The sequence below is a fragment of the Bubalus kerabau genome, chromosome X (assembly GCF_029407905.1).
Source record: "Bubalus kerabau isolate K-KA32 ecotype Philippines breed swamp buffalo chromosome X, PCC_UOA_SB_1v2, whole genome shotgun sequence".
Taxonomy (NCBI): domain Eukaryota; kingdom Metazoa; phylum Chordata; class Mammalia; order Artiodactyla; family Bovidae; genus Bubalus; species Bubalus kerabau.
In genome coordinates, this window is record NC_073647.1 from 139,568,791 (window position 1) to 139,586,693 (window position 17,903).

Here is a 17,903-nt window from a genome sequence, read left to right on the forward strand (position 1 = left end):
CATTACATCAGAACATCAGTCGCAAGTTGGGGATTGTTACTGTGATTCATTTGTAGTGCAGCCAAAAGCAAGTTAGTCATCCCTTAATAAGTGAACAGAAATATCATTCTGCCTTTGAAACATAACATGTTCAGAGGATACCGAATTTAAGCTGTGGATATAGCTAAACAAATGACTGTCTATCCACACGCTTCCTCTACCCATGTGTGCCCGCTGTCATGCTGACCTGCTCCAGTGACAGGAGACAAATGGTCACCTTTGTCAGTACTGCAGAGCCAGTGCAGGTCTGAGAGAGTGGAATGTTTCTGTTTTTCTCCTTGTTTTACCAGGGGGTAAACACTGTACTGTGGGTACTGACACTTTTAAAAGCCCCACATTATAATTCCCTGAACAGGTTGTTTTGTCTTTGCAGTTCTGACTGGAAAGACACTGTAGCTCTGGATTTGAAGCAAATAAATCTGAGATTTTCAAAACAAAATATAGTCATGACGAAGGAAAAGACAACTGCAATATCTCATTGTGACTTTTGCCTGACTCCATGTTGCTCTGGATGAGAAAGAATATGATGAACCACAGGTTCAATACTCTCTTTTTTCCCCATAGCCTGGGAAGAAATTTGATTTGTACTTGACTATTAAAATTCCTTGATAGGAAGAATCCTGGAAATCTCTAAAGTTAAACTTTCTGATAAGAGTGGTTATTTTTGAATCCTGCTGTTCTTACTTGACTTTCATGGTCAAGCTTAAACTCTGCTTGAGCAAGTTTGTGGGTCATGAGTTTTGCTAGGTAACTCTAAGAGAACAGGGCACTCTCAGAAATGGGAGAATGTTAACGCTGATTGGCTAAGAGGCAAAGAGAAGTCCCAAAGAGCCAAATGCCTGGGGAACTGGCAACAACAGTGTTAGGATTTGGTCAGGAGATCACAAATAACTATGCAAGGGACAGGAAAACAAAAAGAACACCAAGGACATCTAGGTATGGAGAACAACTGTGAACCTAAGTGGAAAAACCACTGGATTGGGAATCAGAAGAATTCCATTTGGGTTCATCCCCATTCTGGGTTGGGGACCATGAGTTAGAGATAAATAAAAAATGAACTTTTGAAAACATATACCATGCCACTTCGCTGCCCTCAATTCTCCAGTGATTCCTCATCATGCTGAGAGCAAAAATTCAAGTCCCGACTGTAGCCAGCAAGATGAGGCATTGCCCTAGGTGATTTCTCCGGATTCGTATCTTATGGTGCCCTAGTTATATGGCCTTTGTCATAACTCTGCCTGGAACATCTTTCTTTCACTTCCCTCCTCAAATTTAATCATCTTCTCTGACCTCAGCCTGAATTAAAAAAAAAAAAGTCCCTGGCCATCACTATCTTGGCTTAAGTTTTTCATGACACCTGTTATGATATGGCATTCCATGATGCACCTCTTTGTTTCTTTTTTCTGCTGGCCCCACTAGAATCGGTGTTTTACCATGCTGGAGTGTTTATCTCTTTGGTCCACTTCTACCTCTCTATTATGTAGGATAGTTCCTGGAACGTATACTCAATAGTTATATAGTATACATGTGACTATAATAATCTTGTGAGTGAGTAGATTTTAGTCTGTCTCATGGTCATGATGAGGGTCCATGAGGTGATAGATCTGCATGCATTTTGTAAACTCTGGAGGGCCACACACATGTAGTTATTCTTCAGCAGGGAAGCATGGAGTGGTGAGTGTCTTCTAGCTGTCCAGATACAACCCTAAAGTTGATTCCCAGTTTTCCTGGAGCTTGTGATATTTCCTGTGATTTGACATCTTGTGCTTTAGTGGGAAGGACATGAGGTCAGAAAACCACCAGTTCAAACCCTGTCTATTGTTCTAGCTATGAGACCATAGCCAACACAGATAGCTGCCCTGTCTCCTTACCACTTCAGTGCACACCAGCCCTCTTTCCAGCCTGATGTGGAAATAATGAGGTATTAACATACTGTCCCAATCCCAAGAGGCCTGGATTGATGACTAAAAACAGTTTGTGTATAAATAGCCCAGCTCCCTTGTCCCCAAGGTGGGTTGACTCTGTGGCATATGTTCCTCATTGGCTCCTGGAGTTCCCCAGTGGGATTGAGCCCCAGTTGCCCACAGAGCCACCAGCTGGACAGTGTCCCCTTAACTCACCTCTTCCCTTCCCTGTCTTATGTGGCCATTCTCTGACCAGAGCTTCACAAAGTTGTATTCCAAGATACTACTCACATCAATTTCTTGACTCTGCGACAACTTTGGGGGTAACCCAAACTAAGCTTCAGGCATTTAATTCAGTTTCATTATCTGTAAAGGGGGGATAAACCTGATCTCATAGGATCATTGTGAAGATCAAATGTGATAACATATAAAAGGTGTCTGATCTAGCATTCAATATTGGGTTAAACCATATGAAGTTGCCACTTCTATAGGTAAAAGAGTGGGTCAGTGTTGGCAATTTTATGTGGCTCACTAAGCTTCAGTGAGGGTCTGTTCTTTCCCCATTCTAGCCCCTCCTCCTTTCCAAAAGTCCTGTCAGAACCAGAGCTCCCTGTGGGGTGGGAGGAACAGATTTATATTTGGTTTCCAAGGGCCAGTTTGGTGGTCGCGGACAGGCTTTTAGGAAAAAGACAACAATTCTGGGTAGAATATCAACTCATTCCCTTTTACAAGGGAGTGAGGCTTGCAGATATTGTGGCTATGAGTCCCTGCATACAACTGCAATGCATGCTTTTAGCAGATTTATCTTAAGAGAAAAAATGCCACATAACCCACACCCTTGAAATATTTGAAACTGCAGATAATTAATAACAACATTAAATCTACAAAATGATGAGCAAGTGTCTCTATCAGATGAGATCTTTGACAATTGTTTTTCTCCTTCAAAGGATTCACTGTTTCTAAGGGGCACGGAGCAAGGAAGAAGTTCCACCTTATGACATGGTGATGGCACTCCTGAATGGTGGACCAGAGTGAGTACTTGATTTAGTTCATAAAAGAGTGTGTTACTTGATAGCAGTTTTTCTTCCTGAAATGTTTTTTCTCTGTCTTCCAATCTGCTGACCTTACAAAGCTACTGACCTTAAAAGTCACAGGGGTGTTTCAGCTGCTGCCTTCCTTTTTGGGATCTGAAAAGAGGTCCTACAGAGCAAATGGTTGATGCCATGACAGTTTCTATGATTCAGCTTGCCAGGGCTTTGACCTTTCTGGGAGGTGTGAATGTTGGTGGCCTAGTGTGGGTGCAATTGCCAGCCGTGACTCTTAGTAGATGTGGGATCCTGAACACTAAGCTGTTAGTAGCTCTTTCTGTGCCTTAGCTTCCTCATCAGTAAAATGGGGTCAGTCACAGGACCCATCTCCTTATGGTTGCTAGAGGAAAAGTGAGAAACTGAATATAAACTACTCAATTTGGTCTCTGACACACAAGTGGTACCCAGTAGAGGTTTGTTAGCAAAAATGAAAATGAGCCAGCGAAAAACCCCTTTTCTATCCTCTGGTTTGACTTGTCTCCCTTAATATTTTTCTTTAACCCATAGAACTTTCTCAGTTGTTCTTGAAAAGTTGGCCAAAACGTTCATTCAGTTACTGAATATATTGTTCAATGAAGTTCTTGGTGAACACAAAAAAATGTCTTTTATTTTTATTTAAAACCAAAGGGACTTTTTGGCCAACCCAATATAGTCAAGGAAATGTATAGGTGACAGATTTTTGCTCACATCTGTACTGAGAGACTAAAGAGTAAACAGGGTTAATAGTACATCAGTACAAATATCTTAAGAGAAGACCTGGATGGTACATGTTTATAAGTTAGCACTCCCTAATTCCAGATAAGCTCCCAGCCTAAAACCACTCAACCTTTTCCATGTTAGCTCCCAGTTAGATTACCATGAGCATCCGACTAGGCTCTATGGCAGGTGGGCAAAAGAAGGAACCTAAAAGGTGTTAATTGCCTGCAAAGGGTTGGGCTTTGTAAGAGGTCACTGTTATACTGCATTTACAGGTGAGGAAACTGAGCCTCAAGGAACTTATGTAACTTGCTCACAGTCACACATTTAGTAAGGCTTCCTAGGTGGCTTAGTGGTAAAGAATCCGCCTGCCAATGCAGGATACACAGGATCGGGAAGATCCTCTGGTGAAGGGAATGGCAACCCACTCCAGTATTGTTACCTGGAAAATGCCATGGACAGAGGACTCATGGATTGGCAGGCTATAATCCAGGAGTCACAAAGAGTTGGACATGATTGAGCACACATGCACACATTTAATAAGAGGATCAGCCCAGATTGAAATCCTGGGCTCAGAAGATTGTCCCCTCATGGGAGTTCTTTTGACAGTGTCAAGACTTTGCCCCTCTTATCTCTGCTTTGACCATCTGAATATTGATAAACCTGTTTGGTGGTATTAGGCCTAAGCACAGTCAAGCCACAGGATGACATGGTTAGCAGCAGCTATGAATTAAAAGTGGTGATGATGTAACAAAGTCAAGGGGTCAAACATGACTGAGCACCAGGATCCCAATGTTTACTGACCAGTGAGGCCCAGCGAATGCCAGGTATCTGTGACAGAGACCTCAGAGGGAAGCTGCATTCTTGGTCCTAGTTACAGGCACATTGCCCTGAGCTGGAGATGAGCACCACAGGTGTATGATGAAGCAAGCGTCTCATCAGTCCAGATAGCATCTTTTGCATCCTGTATGTTTTCTGTGTGATCCCACCCCTACCCCATACACACACACACACACACAGGGAAAAAGAAAAAAATGTATTACAGGACATATTTGTGGAAAGAGCTGGCAATTTGGGGATTTATTGCAAAACATCAGGTTGCAGCTGGGGGTTCCTACAGGATTTGGGTATCATCCCTCCCCAAAGGCAGTTTAACATCAGAATATAAATGCTCCGTGAGGGCAGGGACTCTGTTTCGCTCCATCCTGTCTCCCTGGCACATAGAGGAAGCCCAGCAAAGCCATGCCACCTGAGCCTTCAATGTTTGTTCCTTCTTGATGATTTATATTTTCTCTGGTGACATTGAATGATACTTCATTTGTACCCAAAGGCTACTGTGCTACATGCATATCATTTCCATCTTAAATAAACAGATGACATTGAATTTAATCCTGTCACTTACACACTGCAGACAAATGGCTGACCTCATTAGACAAATGGATATGGTTAGACTATAATCTACAAAATACAAACGCAGAGAAACAATTTAGGTAGGAGAGATTGGGTTCTGAAATAATTATGTGTTATGCTTAATTATAGAGTAGTTTGAAGTTTTTCTAGTGTTTTTATTTGTTGGATTTCTTTTTTTGGAGAGGGAAAAGTTTTTTTTAAAACACAGAAAAGTTTAGAGACTAATATAAAAAACTCCCATGTACCTATATCCGGTGTCATGTCTGTTCGAAGATTCTGCCTGCTGTTAATGCTGTCCATGGGTAGGGTGACCATATAATTTATCATGCAAACTGGAACACTTTTGAGAGTGCAAGAGAGGGGCAGTAATTTCATAGCAACACCAGGCACAGAGTGGGATCATCATAAGCAAAGCAGAATGTTCTCCCTACTTGTGCAGTCTCAGAGGATGTGAGCATTGATGTTACCTCATCTATTTATGCCTCATGGTGGCTGTAAAATGGCAGTCCTTTGGTTTTTTGTTTTGGCTCTGTTGGGTCTTCATTGTGGTGCATGAGCCCTTCATTGAAGCACGTAGGCTTCTCATTGCAGTGGCTTCTCTTGTTGCAGAGCACAGGCTCTAGAGTGCGTGGGTTCAGGAGGTGTAGCATGCAGGTAGAGTTGCCCTGCGGCATATGGGATTTTAGTTCCCTGACGAGGGATTGGACCCATTTTCCCTGCATTGGAAAGCAGACTGTTAACCACTGGACCTCAAGGGAAGTACTGAGATGGAAGTCCTTTGGTTTGCAGACCCATCACTGCTGATGGAACCTAGACTGTTGCATGTGATGCTACCCTGTCATCAGACAGGCCTCTGGGAATCTGAAGAAACTCCTTCTGTCTCTTAACTACTTTCAATCACACCTCCCTTCCCAGCATTGCGACTTCCTTCCATCCACATCAAGGCTCTGATGTTTTACAAGATTCAGCTCTCATGTAGCCCAGTTCTTTTCACTACTGCAGAGGCAGAGTGCATCCACAGCACCTTTAGAACATTCCATCCACCTGCCCTGAGCACACTGACCTTGCTGGAATCCACAGAGCACTTCCCTTTGGTTGTCTCAGTGACATGTGGCTTCATCCAGCCAGGAGCAGAGGTTGCTTTTACATCCAAAGGTGTCACTCTGGGTGATTCTATCTTGATGTAATATGCCAACAGTGGCTCACAGACTTGGCTGAAAAAGTTTCTTAAAGGCTCCCAGATGTGAAGTCTGTGATGAGTCTCAGGCAGGTGGCAGGTGGGAGGCCAGAGAATTTTTGCTTTGTTGGGAGTTAGAGGTCATAGAGAGAAAGTCTTAGGCATTTGATCACCAATTAGAGCAGTGGGCCATCTACTCAACAGGTACTAAGTCTCCACACTATGCTGGACATTAATATAAGCCCTGGGGAGGTAAAGAATATTATGATGTAGTTTTACCCTCAATAAACTTAGAGTCTAGTGGAGGGACTTTAGATAGATTCTTAGAATTGGTTAGGAGAATGAAGTGTTAAAATTCTGTGATAGGAGTAGCCAAAGGATGTAACAGGGGTATAGGGAATCTAACATGTTGGGGTGTGTGTATTTATTTGTGTGTAGCCATGGTGGGGGGTCAATGAAATACAAATATGGAGAGGAGATGGGCCAGATGATGAAGGATCTTCCCATTCAACCATTTAATGCATATGTGTTAGTCACTGTTAGTAAATCTTACATCAAGCTATGTGAACAAGATAGATATGGCTTCATCCATGCCTGCCAATGCAGGAGACACAAGAGACATGGGTTCAATCCCTGGGTTGGGAAGATACCTTGGAGAAAGAAATGGCAACCTACTCCAGTATTCTTGCCTGGAGAATCCCCATGGACAGAGGAGCCTGGTGAGCTACAGTCCATGGGGTTAAAAAGAGTCAGACACGACTGAGTGACTGAATAACAACAACAACCTACACGAACCTTGCTGACACCAGATAGATATGGCTTTCCCCTCACAGAACATCCGCCCTATGGGAGATACAGACAAGCAGTGAGGCAATAACAAAATCTGCATGGAGTTCTAGGATGTGGGAAATACTGGATATTAAGGGCAGGGCACCTCTCCCAGGTGGCTCAGTGGTAAAGAACCTGCCATGATCTTCTGGATCACATGCCCTTTGAATCTCCTTCCCCTTTGTCTCACTACCCTGCATCCCTTCTGGCTGCCCTGTAACTCCCAAATAAACTACCTTTACTTGATTACTTGATTTCCAATACTTTGACCACCTAATGTGAAGATCTGACTCACTGGAAAAGACTCTGATTCTGGGAAAGATTGAAGGCAGGAGGAGAAGGGGATGACAGAGGATGAGATGGTTAGATAGCATCACCAACTCAATGGACATGAGTTTGAGCAAACTCCAGGAGATAGTGAAGGACAGGGAAGCCTGCCGTGCTACAGTCCATAGGGTCACAAAAAGCTGGACACAACTGAGTGACTGAACAAGAAAAACAACAAAAACAACTTGATTTATTTTAAGGTCTGCTTCTGGGGGACCCCAAACCAAGACATCTAATAATGCTCAAAGTGACTTAGCTGGTGGTCAAGTGGCTAAAATTCTACACTTCCAATGTAGGGGGCATGGGTTTGATCCCTGGTTAGGGGGAGGGAGTCCCAGATGCCACATTGCACTGCCAAAAAAAAACCCCAAAATCCTTCAAGAAGACAGAGCAATCCTAATAATGCTCAAAGCCTTTGGAATTAATGTTTTCTAATATACCAAATTCAGACTTAAATTGAAGAAAGTAGGGAAAACCACTAGACCATTCAGGTATGACCGAAATCAAATCCCTTATGATTATACAGTGGAAGTGAGAAATAGATTTAAGGGCCTAGATCTGATAGATAGAGTGCCTGATGAACTATGGAATGAGGTTCGTGACATTGTACAGGAGACAGGGATCAAGACCATCCCCATGGAAAAGAAATGCAAAAAAGCAAAATGGCTGTCTGGGGAGGCCTTACAAATAGCTGTGAAAAGAAGAGAAGCGAAAAGCAAAGGAGAAAAGGAAAGATATAAGCATCTGAATGCAGAGTTCCAAAGAATAGCAAGAAGAGATAAGAAAGCCTTCTTCAGCGATCAATGCAAAGAAATAGAGGAAAACAACAGAATGGGAAAGACTAGGGATCTCTTCAAGAAAATTAGAGATACCAAGGGAACATTTCATGCAAAGATGGGCTCGATAAAGGACAGAAATGGTATGGACCTAACAGAAGCAGAAGATATCAAGAAGAGGTGGCAAGAATACACAGAAGAACTGTACAAAAAAATCTTCATGACCCAGATAATCACAATGATGTGATCACTGACCTAGAGTCAGATATCCTGGAATGTGAAGTCAAGTGGGCCTTAGAAAGCATCGCTATGAACAAAGCTAGTGGAGATGATGGAATTCCAGTTGAGCTATTTCAAATCCTGAAAGATGATGCTGTGAAAGTGCTGCACTCAATATGCCAGCAAATTTGGAAAACTCAGCAGTGGCCACAGGACAGGAAAAGGTCAGCTTTCATTGCAATCCCAAAGAAAGGCAATGCCAAAGAATGCTCAAACTACCGCACAATTGCACTCATCTCACACGCTAGTAAAATGCTTAAAATTCTCCAAGCCAGGTTTCAGCAATACATGAACTGTGAACTTCCTGATGTTCAAGCTGGTTTTAGAAAAGGCAGAGGAACCAGAGATCAAATTGCCAACATCCCTTGGATCATGGAAAAAGCAAGAGAGTTCCAGAAAAACATCTATTTCTGCTTTATTGACTGTGCCAAAGCCTTTGACTGTGTGGATCACAATAAACTGTGGAAAATTCTGAAAGAGATGGGAATACCAGACCACCTGACCTGCCTCTTGAGAAACCTATACGCGGGTCAGGAAGCAACAGTTAGAACTGGACATGGAACAACAGACTGGTTCCAAATAGGAAAAGGAGTATGTCAAGGCTGTATATTGTCACCCTGCTTATTTAACTTATATGCAGAGTACATCATGAGAAACGATGGGCTGGAAGAAGCACAAGCTGGAATCAAGATTGCTGGGAGAAATATCAAAAACCTCAGCTATGCAGATGATACCACCCTTTTGGCAGAAAGTGAAGAGGAACTAAAAAGCATCTTGATGAAAATGAAAGAGGAGAGTGAAAAAGTTGGCTTAAAGCTCAACATTCAGAAAACAAAGATCATGGCATCCGGTCCCATCACTTCATGGGAAATAGATGGGGAAACGGTGGAAACAGTGTCAGACTTTATTTTTTGGGGCTCCAAAATCACTGCAGATGGTGACTGCAACCATGAAATTAAAAGACGCTTACTCCTTGGAAGGAAAGTTATGACCAACCTAGATAGCATATTCAAAAGCAGAGGCATTACTTTGCCAACAAAGGTCTGTCTAGTCAAGGCTATGGTTTTTCTAGTGGTCATGTATGGATGTGAGAGTTGGACTGTGAAGAAGGCTGAGTGCCGAACAATTGATGCTTTTGAACTGTGGTGTTGGAGAAAACTCTCGAGAGTCCCTTGGACTGCAAGGAGATCCAACCAGTCCATTCTGAAGGAGATCAGCCCTGGGATTTCTTTGGAAGGAATGATGCTAAAGCTGAAACTCCAGTACTTTGGCCACCTCATGCGAAGAGTTGACTCATTGGGAAAGACTCTGATGCTGGGAGGGATTGGGGGCAGGAGGAGAAGGGGACGACAGAGGATGAGATGGCTGGATGGCATCACTGACTCGATGGCTGCGAGTCTGAGTGAACTCCGGGAGTTGGTGATGGACAGGGAGGCCTGGCGTGCTGCGATTCATGGGGTCGCAAAGAGTCAGACATGACTGAGCGACGGAACTGAACTGAATATCCTCAAAACACTGCACCATTCTAAAACCACCCAATCCCCAGTTTCTTGTGTATTCAAGAATTGGTTGTGTCAAAACTCAACCCTTAGGGAGTAAATTTATGATCTTTTGAGCTTCTCTTCATATTGTCTTTTGATGGTGGAAACATTTCTTCAATGTTGGCAACTTGTGTGCAGTAGGTATGCAGCAAACATTTCTCAAGGGGCTCTGCTGTGTTCATAAATGTCAATGTCTGGATGCTGCCAACAGCACTTCTCCCTTGTCTGGGGCATAGTCCAGTCTTTTCATTAAGGTTGAGTCCAAGGTATATTGATGACAAGAATGCACCATAACTCCTCAAGAAAGGACAAGGCCTGCATCCTGCCAGGAATGGAGAGCTATGAGATGACATGCTCTCTCATCTTTCTTCTTGCTGATGATAAAGGAAGCAGGCATTTCTTTATTTGAAAAAAAAAAAAAAAAAAGACCACTCAGAGACACAGTTAACAGCCTCTTTGCATCCTTCTAGAACATCTTAGCAGGTAAGGTCTTGGGCTTCAGTGTTCTCTGTTGACAGCAAGTGCTGGAATATTGCCCAAGTTGGATGAGAGTCCCTATCTTTACATTTCTGGATTTCTGCTCTCACAGAGGTAGGTGTGTGGGAGAGACAGCTGATGTGTTCACTGGATTCCTTCCCAGGCAGTGATGTGCTGGTGGAGGCAAATTCTTCATGCATTGGCAACGCTGCCAGGACAGGTGTTGAAAGCCTCCATGATGGCGGCATGTTGGATGTCAGTAAAACTGAGCTGATTGGTCTGCCAAGATTCAGACAGCTTTCCTTCATGTCGGTCCTCACCACTGGGGAACACTCTGCACTGCTGGGAGGGTGGTCACGTCTGCCTTAATTAACAGGGTCACTGAATAAAATGTGTATCTGTGTTCACTGTTCATTATTGAGGCATAACGTGTATACAGGGATGGGCACAAATCCTAAGTGGACAGCTCAATGAATTTTATATATGCCTACCTATATAAACATTGCTCGGATCAAGACACTGAACATCCACAGCACCCAGAAGGCCCCCTTGTGCCCCTTCTGGTCAGTACCTGCACAAACCCCCGGAGGAAAGTTATTCTGACTTCTATCAACATTGATTACCTTTGCTTATTCTTGAGTTTCCAATAAATGGAATCAGGCATTATGTACAGCTGACCCCTGAATAACATAGGTTTGAACTGCATGGATCCACATACATTCAGGCTTTTTTTTCAGGAAATATCAATACATTCTATAGTACTGCATGACCTGTGGTTGGCTGAATCTGTGGATGGCGAACCATGACTTTGGGAGGTCAAACTGTAAAGTTATATATGGATTTTCAATCATGCTGAGGGTCGGTGTCCCTAATCCCTGTGTTGTTCAAAGGTCAACTGTACTCTTTTGTGTCTGCCTTCTTTGACTCAGACCGTGGCCTAAGATTCATCCATATTGTGTTTATAGCTTACAGTTTAATTTTTACTGCAGAGTATTTTATTGCATGAAAAAATGCATTTGTTTCATTCTCTCATTAGTGGACCTTTAGGGTTGTTATCAATACAACTGTAATGGCCATTCTTGTAAAGTCCTTTTGTGGACATCTGCACTCATTTCTCTCAGGTATACACAGTGGCATGTTAGTAGATGTGAAAAAGTAAGTTCTCTAACAAAAATAGCTCTGACTTGTACCATTAGTAAACAACCCCCACCATGGCCAATGTCAGGGGGATGTAGGATGTAGGAAGAGAAGTGCTCAGTTAGCTTTTAGGAGCCAGCCTCAGCATACCACTGGGTATAGAGACCCAGGAGTGGAAGTTCAGAATGGGAGAGTAGGCATATATTTAGTTGAAGTCTTCCAAAGTGACTGTATGATTTTACATTCCCACCATCAATGTATATAGGTTCCAGTTGCCCTATTTCCTCAGCAACACTTGGATTCCCAGTCTTTAAAAGTTGTATCATTCTGGTGGGTATGTGTAGTGGTATCTCACTTTGGTTTAAGGTACATTTCCATGATGTCTGAAGCCGAGCACCTCTGCATATGCTCACTAGCCATGTGGCTATACGCTTTCCCAAAGTGTCCCTTCAAGTTGTTTGTCCCTTTGGTTATTGGGTTGTTGTATCTTTATTGATTTGTAAGAGAATATCTAAGTTCAAGACAAGTGGGGCTAGCTGTAAAGAAAGCCAAAAAGAAGTGCTCCAGGGGCAGCCTGGCATGCTAAAAAGAGCCTGACATTGGGGTCATACAGACATGTGTTCATATCCAGCCAAATTGGTGACCACTTGACAATGCTGAGCATATCTCCTTCTTGAGCCTCAGTTTCAACATCATCAAAATGGGCTTACTATCTAGAGTGTTGTTGATTTCTGAATGGGACAATGAAGACAGAGTGCCTGGCAGAGATACATATCACAGGTTCTTAGTGTTGGAACCTCTAAGAGTTCAACACATCTCAATCAGAATGTGAATCTGGCATCTTAACCTGTGAGCTTCTATTCATGAGGCATGTGATGGTTTTAATGCCTAGAAATCCCATGTTCTTCCTGGCTGTCTAGTAGTGTTCCTGTCATAGAGCTACCACCTGTCTCTTGATGTAGGGTTTAATTCTTTGTGAGAAATAGCATTTCTCTTTTTGTGGGAGGCATGATGGCAAGGTTTACTAAACATAATATTCTACCATGCTTTATTTGATGTGAGGCGGGAAGCATCTGCAGGGCACTTTTTAGAGCAATACTCTGTTTAGGGGGAGAAGTTGCCGCGGAGCAGGAATAATAAATAAGCAAGTGAGGCTGATTTGGAAAGGGCTGCAGAGTGAGCAAGCAGCCTGGTCGTGGTCCCCAGTCCTCCCTTCTCGGAGGGGTGATGGGCTTAGCTCCTGCATCACCTCCTCCAGGAAGCCTGCCTTGGAAATGAGATGAGGTCCTCTCTGGTCCCCCTGCGTGTGGACACATCTGTCTTCTTTCTGCTCTTTGAGTTTTATTCTTTGTTGCAGCCCCATGCCCCACACAGTGCAGGCACACAGTACTCAAGACAGAGGTGTTCCGGACAAGCCAACACACTGTGTCCAATCGCCTTGGCATCACTAGCATGCATTAAACAGCTTCCATTTGCATGGCCTGAAACCTAGTTAAATATTGAGAAGTGATCAAGCAGAAGAACTACCTAGTTCTCAAATACTCAGCGGGAAAAAAGAAAACAAACAGAAAGGCAAACACACAGCAAGAGGAACCAGAACATGTGGGGAGAGATGATGACTGTTACAATGAGTATATGTACTTTTATGTCTAAAAGTAAAGATGCTGTGACAATTTAAACACAAAACAAAACAGCACTGGTAATGCCTTTCCAGCCCAGCTCTCAAGGGAATACCCAGGCAGTTATTAATAAAGGCAGTTCTAGAAAGAATAGGATATTGGAATTAGGAATAAAGAGATTTTAAATTCTCAGTCTATCATTTCCTCTCTCCTTTTTCAAGCTGAAGTGGCTGCATCAGAATCAATATAAAATAGCCTTCAGATCTCAAACTAAGTTTGGGTTCATTTAAAAAATGCATAAACTTAGGCATTACTCTGTTACCTTGTAAATAACATAGTTAGTAGAAAGCTGAGACATAAACACAGTAGTAGCCCTGTAAATGCCACCTTAGTGTTTTCTATCTCACATTAACCATTTAAATAACTATTATACTCCACAGTGTGCGTCTTATATGTTACGAAGTGCTTCTGCATTATTATAGAATAATAGTGAGCTTTGGATAGTAGTGAGCTTTGTAACTTTTTAAGTTAAAAAAAGGGGCAGAAATATCTTAATGGGGAAAGTAGAAATGCTAAAAAAAAAAAAAAAAGACTGTTTTGAGATGGAAACGTATTCATGGTGTTTTGCACACAAGTTTATGAAGACAGAGAGCTCCCAGTAGGGAGCAAGGGACTCTCAGGGGGGAAACCCCAGATTGTTTATGTGAGGTGGGGACTGGTGGCTTTGGGGGGGGTCACCCTGAAAAAGATAAACCATTAGCCATTGGCTGCTTCTGACTCGAAGCTCTGAGGGCACAGTGAGTGCCACTTGAAGCCCGTCCCTGGAATCTGGGGTTTATTAGCAGTGAGTGCTGACTGCAGAGGCTTCAATGCACCTGCTGCCCTGTTGGCCCAGGAGATTGGGGGGGGGGAGGAGGAGTGAGTGTTTGGGTGAATTCCAAAAAACAGCCGCACCAACCCCAAACGCCAACCCCAAAGGAGAGACTTGTTCAGAAGAAAATGAGAGCGGTATCTGCAAAGATTTGGGAGAAAGGTGGGGAGGGGCATTCCAGAATATGTAGACAGGCCACTAGCAGTTAAGACAAGGACTCTCACCTTGTTCTCAAAGCATTGAGCCTAGCTTCCTGAAGATTTGTTTGTATAAATCCTTCAGAGAATGTTGCTGTTGTCGTTGGTTTTTCTTTTTAACCGAAGTATAATTGATGTACAACACTATGTTAATTTCTGCTGTTGTCGTTTTTAAATAAGCCAAAGTTATGTTTGGATGGCAGAAATGACTGAACTAAGGTTTTATTTTCATTTAAAAGCATATGCTTAGATATGCCATGGGAAGACAGCTAGGTTGCAAGGATAATGGCTTTACACATTTTAACTCAAGCGTTTTACAAATTTTACTCAAAACAAACGGGAGAGGACGGACTACCTCCCTAATTTATCCTGGCTGTCTCTCTGCTGCCTCCTCCTCATCCTCTGTTGGTTCCAGCACGACTGGATTGAAAACCTGTGAGGTTTACCCTGCACTTCCCGCCTCCTCAGTCGGAGCCAGCTGCTCTCAGCCCTGCCCATCTGAACCACCTGTGGAGTCCACAAACTCACATGCCTGGGCTCCCCTCACACCTTTCCATCAGCACCCCTTGGCAAAGGCTTGGGTATCTCTATCTGAAAAAGCTTCCCAGGGCGGGTACACGCAGCCAAGGTTGACAATCCTAGAACCATTCATCAAATCCTGCTGATCTTCCCTCCCAGTCTCTCCAGTCCATCCTCACGTGCTCTATTTCCATTGCTCCTGATTTGGTTCTAGCCCTTATCACCTATCTGAATGACAGAAACAGGTTCCTAACTCATCTTTTTTGCTTTTAGTCAATCCTCCAAACTGCCACCAGATTTATTTTTCTAGAACACAAATCCCAACCTGTCATCCCTCCGCTTTAAATCCTCTAATGGCTCCGCTCCGAGTGAATGATGGAGCCTGTTTATTTCTTAGATGATGATGGAGAACAGCTGCTTCTTATCCTAGGCAGGCTTTCTCTTAGCTTAAAATGCTTTCTCTTTAACTTTTTATTTTAAAGTCATTTAAGACTCACAAGAAGTTGTAGCTACAGTTCAGAGTTCCTATGTATCCATCACTCAGCTTCCCCCTAATGAAAACATCTTACATAACCAGAGTATACGATAAAAGGCATGAAACAGATTTGGTACAAGTCTGTTAACTACAGATGTTTGGATTTCACCAGTTTTTACATATACTCTTTGTGTGTGTGTGTGTGTGTGTGTGTGTGTGTGTGTAATACTATGCCATTTTATCATGTGAGCTTAATTAAGAGTGGCAAAAAGAATCTCATTTTGTATGTAGCAGTGGTGCTCAAGTCTGGTTGGACATTAGAAATTCCTAGGGGAATTTAAAAAGGACCCATGACTGGCCCTGCTCTATACCATGCTTCAATCCAGCGTTTCTCAGAGTTTAATATGTACACAACTCAGCTGGGGTCTTGTAACAACACAGATTCAGGTCTTGTAGGTTGGGTGGAGCCTTGGTGGCGTCGGCAGACCTAACAAAGTCCCAGATGCTGCTGCTGCTGTTGCTGTCAGTATGTAGACCACATTTCGAGTAGGCCACCCTGTTTTCAGACCAGTGGAATGAGAATCCCTGGGTGTGAGACCTAGGCATGGTATATGTGAATTCCTCCAGGATTCTACCATGTAGTCAGTGCTGAAAACCACTGAGATATGTGATGGAATTCTAAGGCCATATCACCCTTGGAGATCACACCATCCCAATCTCTGTTTGAACCATTCAGGGTCATTTCAATCTCCTCTGATGAGCCATTCAAATGCCAGACAACTCTTGGAGTTAAGAAATCCTTGCTTTTATATGATTCATATTCTTCTGAAATTTAAATGTACTCAGTGTGAATTCTAACCTACCTGGTGGCTCAAACAGTAAAGAAGCTGCCTGCAATGCAGGAGATGCAGGTTCCATCCCTGGGTCAGGAAGATCCCCTGGAAGAAGGGAATGGCTACCCACTCCAGTATTGTTGCTTGGGAAATCCCATGGACAGAGGAGCCTGGCAGGCTACAGTCCATGGGGTCACAGAGTCTGACATGACTAAGAGACTAATACCACCAACAGTGTGAGCTCTCTCAACTTGCCTCTCACTTGCACTTTAATTTCTTCTTTATATTGGCCTGTCCAAAAATTTCGTGTGAGTTTTTCCATGAGATGTTACAGAAAAACCTGAACAAACTTTTTCACCAACCCAATACTTTTTGCCCATCTCAAGAAAAAGGGAGGAAGAGATAGTCCCTTTACTTTCATACCCAAATTCCAGACAGACTGCCTCCAATTTACCACTTTGTCTCTTCATTCCCTTGTCGACTGGCCTCCAAGCCCATAGTTATTATGGCAGAGGCTCACTTTCTTCAGCATTTGACAAGACTTTCAGCTGCTGACCTTGAGTATCTTGCAGAGAAAATCCCAAGCCATCAAATGGAAATTATCCACAACTGGCTGCCACTGTCTCTAAAAATACCCACATCCGTCCGTTTCTCTCCTCCTCGCATGTGAAAATCAAGGCCATGACCCTCCCTCTAAGAGCAGTTGCTTCCATTGGGTTCTGGCTTTCCTTTCCTTCTTCCTAGTATTGCTCATCTCTTCTCCTGTGTCCTCAAGCTTTTTCTACTAGTTCTTTCCCGTGAGCTTTGAAATGTGCTTATGTCTTTTCCCATATTAAAAAAGCCTCATTGACCCCACTCCCCTTCCAACTCTTGCCATAGCTCTCCTTTAAGAAGCTCTTTACACTTGCTGTCTCTTACTGCACTTGAAAGAGTGATTCATGCTCGCTAACTTCATTTCCTCACCTCCCACTCACTTCTCAAACCACTCCATTCTGGACTCTGTCCCAGCACTCTACCAAAGTCCACGATGACTTCAAAGCAGGTAAATCCAATGACAACTTTTCAGTCCTCATTTTCCTAAACTCTCAGCAGATATACACAGTGAAGTCAATCATGTAGAGTCTAAATAGTATTTTCAACATACTTAAGATGGTTAAGCATTTTGAGGTTTTCATGTGAATCCAGTAGGCCCCATTAAGGCATGGGCTTGGTTTCCTCACTGCTATATCCTTGACTATGTATCTGGCAGACAAAGGTGCTCAATATGTGTGGTTTGACCAAAACCTTCCCTCTCTCCTATGATGAGTTCCATGATGAGTACAACTTTATCCTCTCCTCCTACCTCTCAACCTGGCTTTCCAGTATCTACCTAACTGAAGATATACTTTGTAAATTTAATATTACTCAAGATTCTATCTCTAGCACTTCTGATCTTGTCACCTTCATAAACTCTTCTTGGGCAGTGAGTTCCATCTCACAGTTTGGCTTGTCATCTTTATGCTGACCAATCCTTAGTTCACATCAATACTTCCCCTCTCTTCCAAACTCCTAATCTGAATTTCCATCTGCCTTCTAAAGATTTGCAAATACATATTACAGCAATATTTCAACTGGCATATATCCAACAGCTGAATCTTTTCCTGCAAATTTTTTCATCTGTTTCCTGTTATGGTTAACATCCTTCTCCTCTTTCTCCTTAGCCAGTTACGA

At 43.0% G+C, this 17,903-nt stretch overlaps 1 protein-coding gene and 1 long non-coding RNA gene across 2 annotated transcripts in view; one reads left to right on the plus strand and one right to left on the minus strand.

The window, feature by feature from the left end:
• PTCHD1 (patched domain containing 1) overlaps positions 1 to 17,903 on the minus strand; it is a 53,199-nt gene that overhangs the window by 19,663 nt on the left and 15,633 nt on the right. The gene's annotated exons all lie outside the window — the stretch shown is intronic.
• LOC129638468 (uncharacterized) overlaps positions 1 to 17,903 on the plus strand; it is a 32,235-nt gene that overhangs the window by 766 nt on the left and 13,566 nt on the right. Inside the window, exon 2 of the long non-coding RNA XR_008707846.1 lies at positions 2,891 to 2,974. This is a non-coding gene — a long non-coding RNA (uncharacterized LOC129638468). The remainder of the gene's footprint in view (positions 1 to 2,890; positions 2,975 to 17,903) is intronic.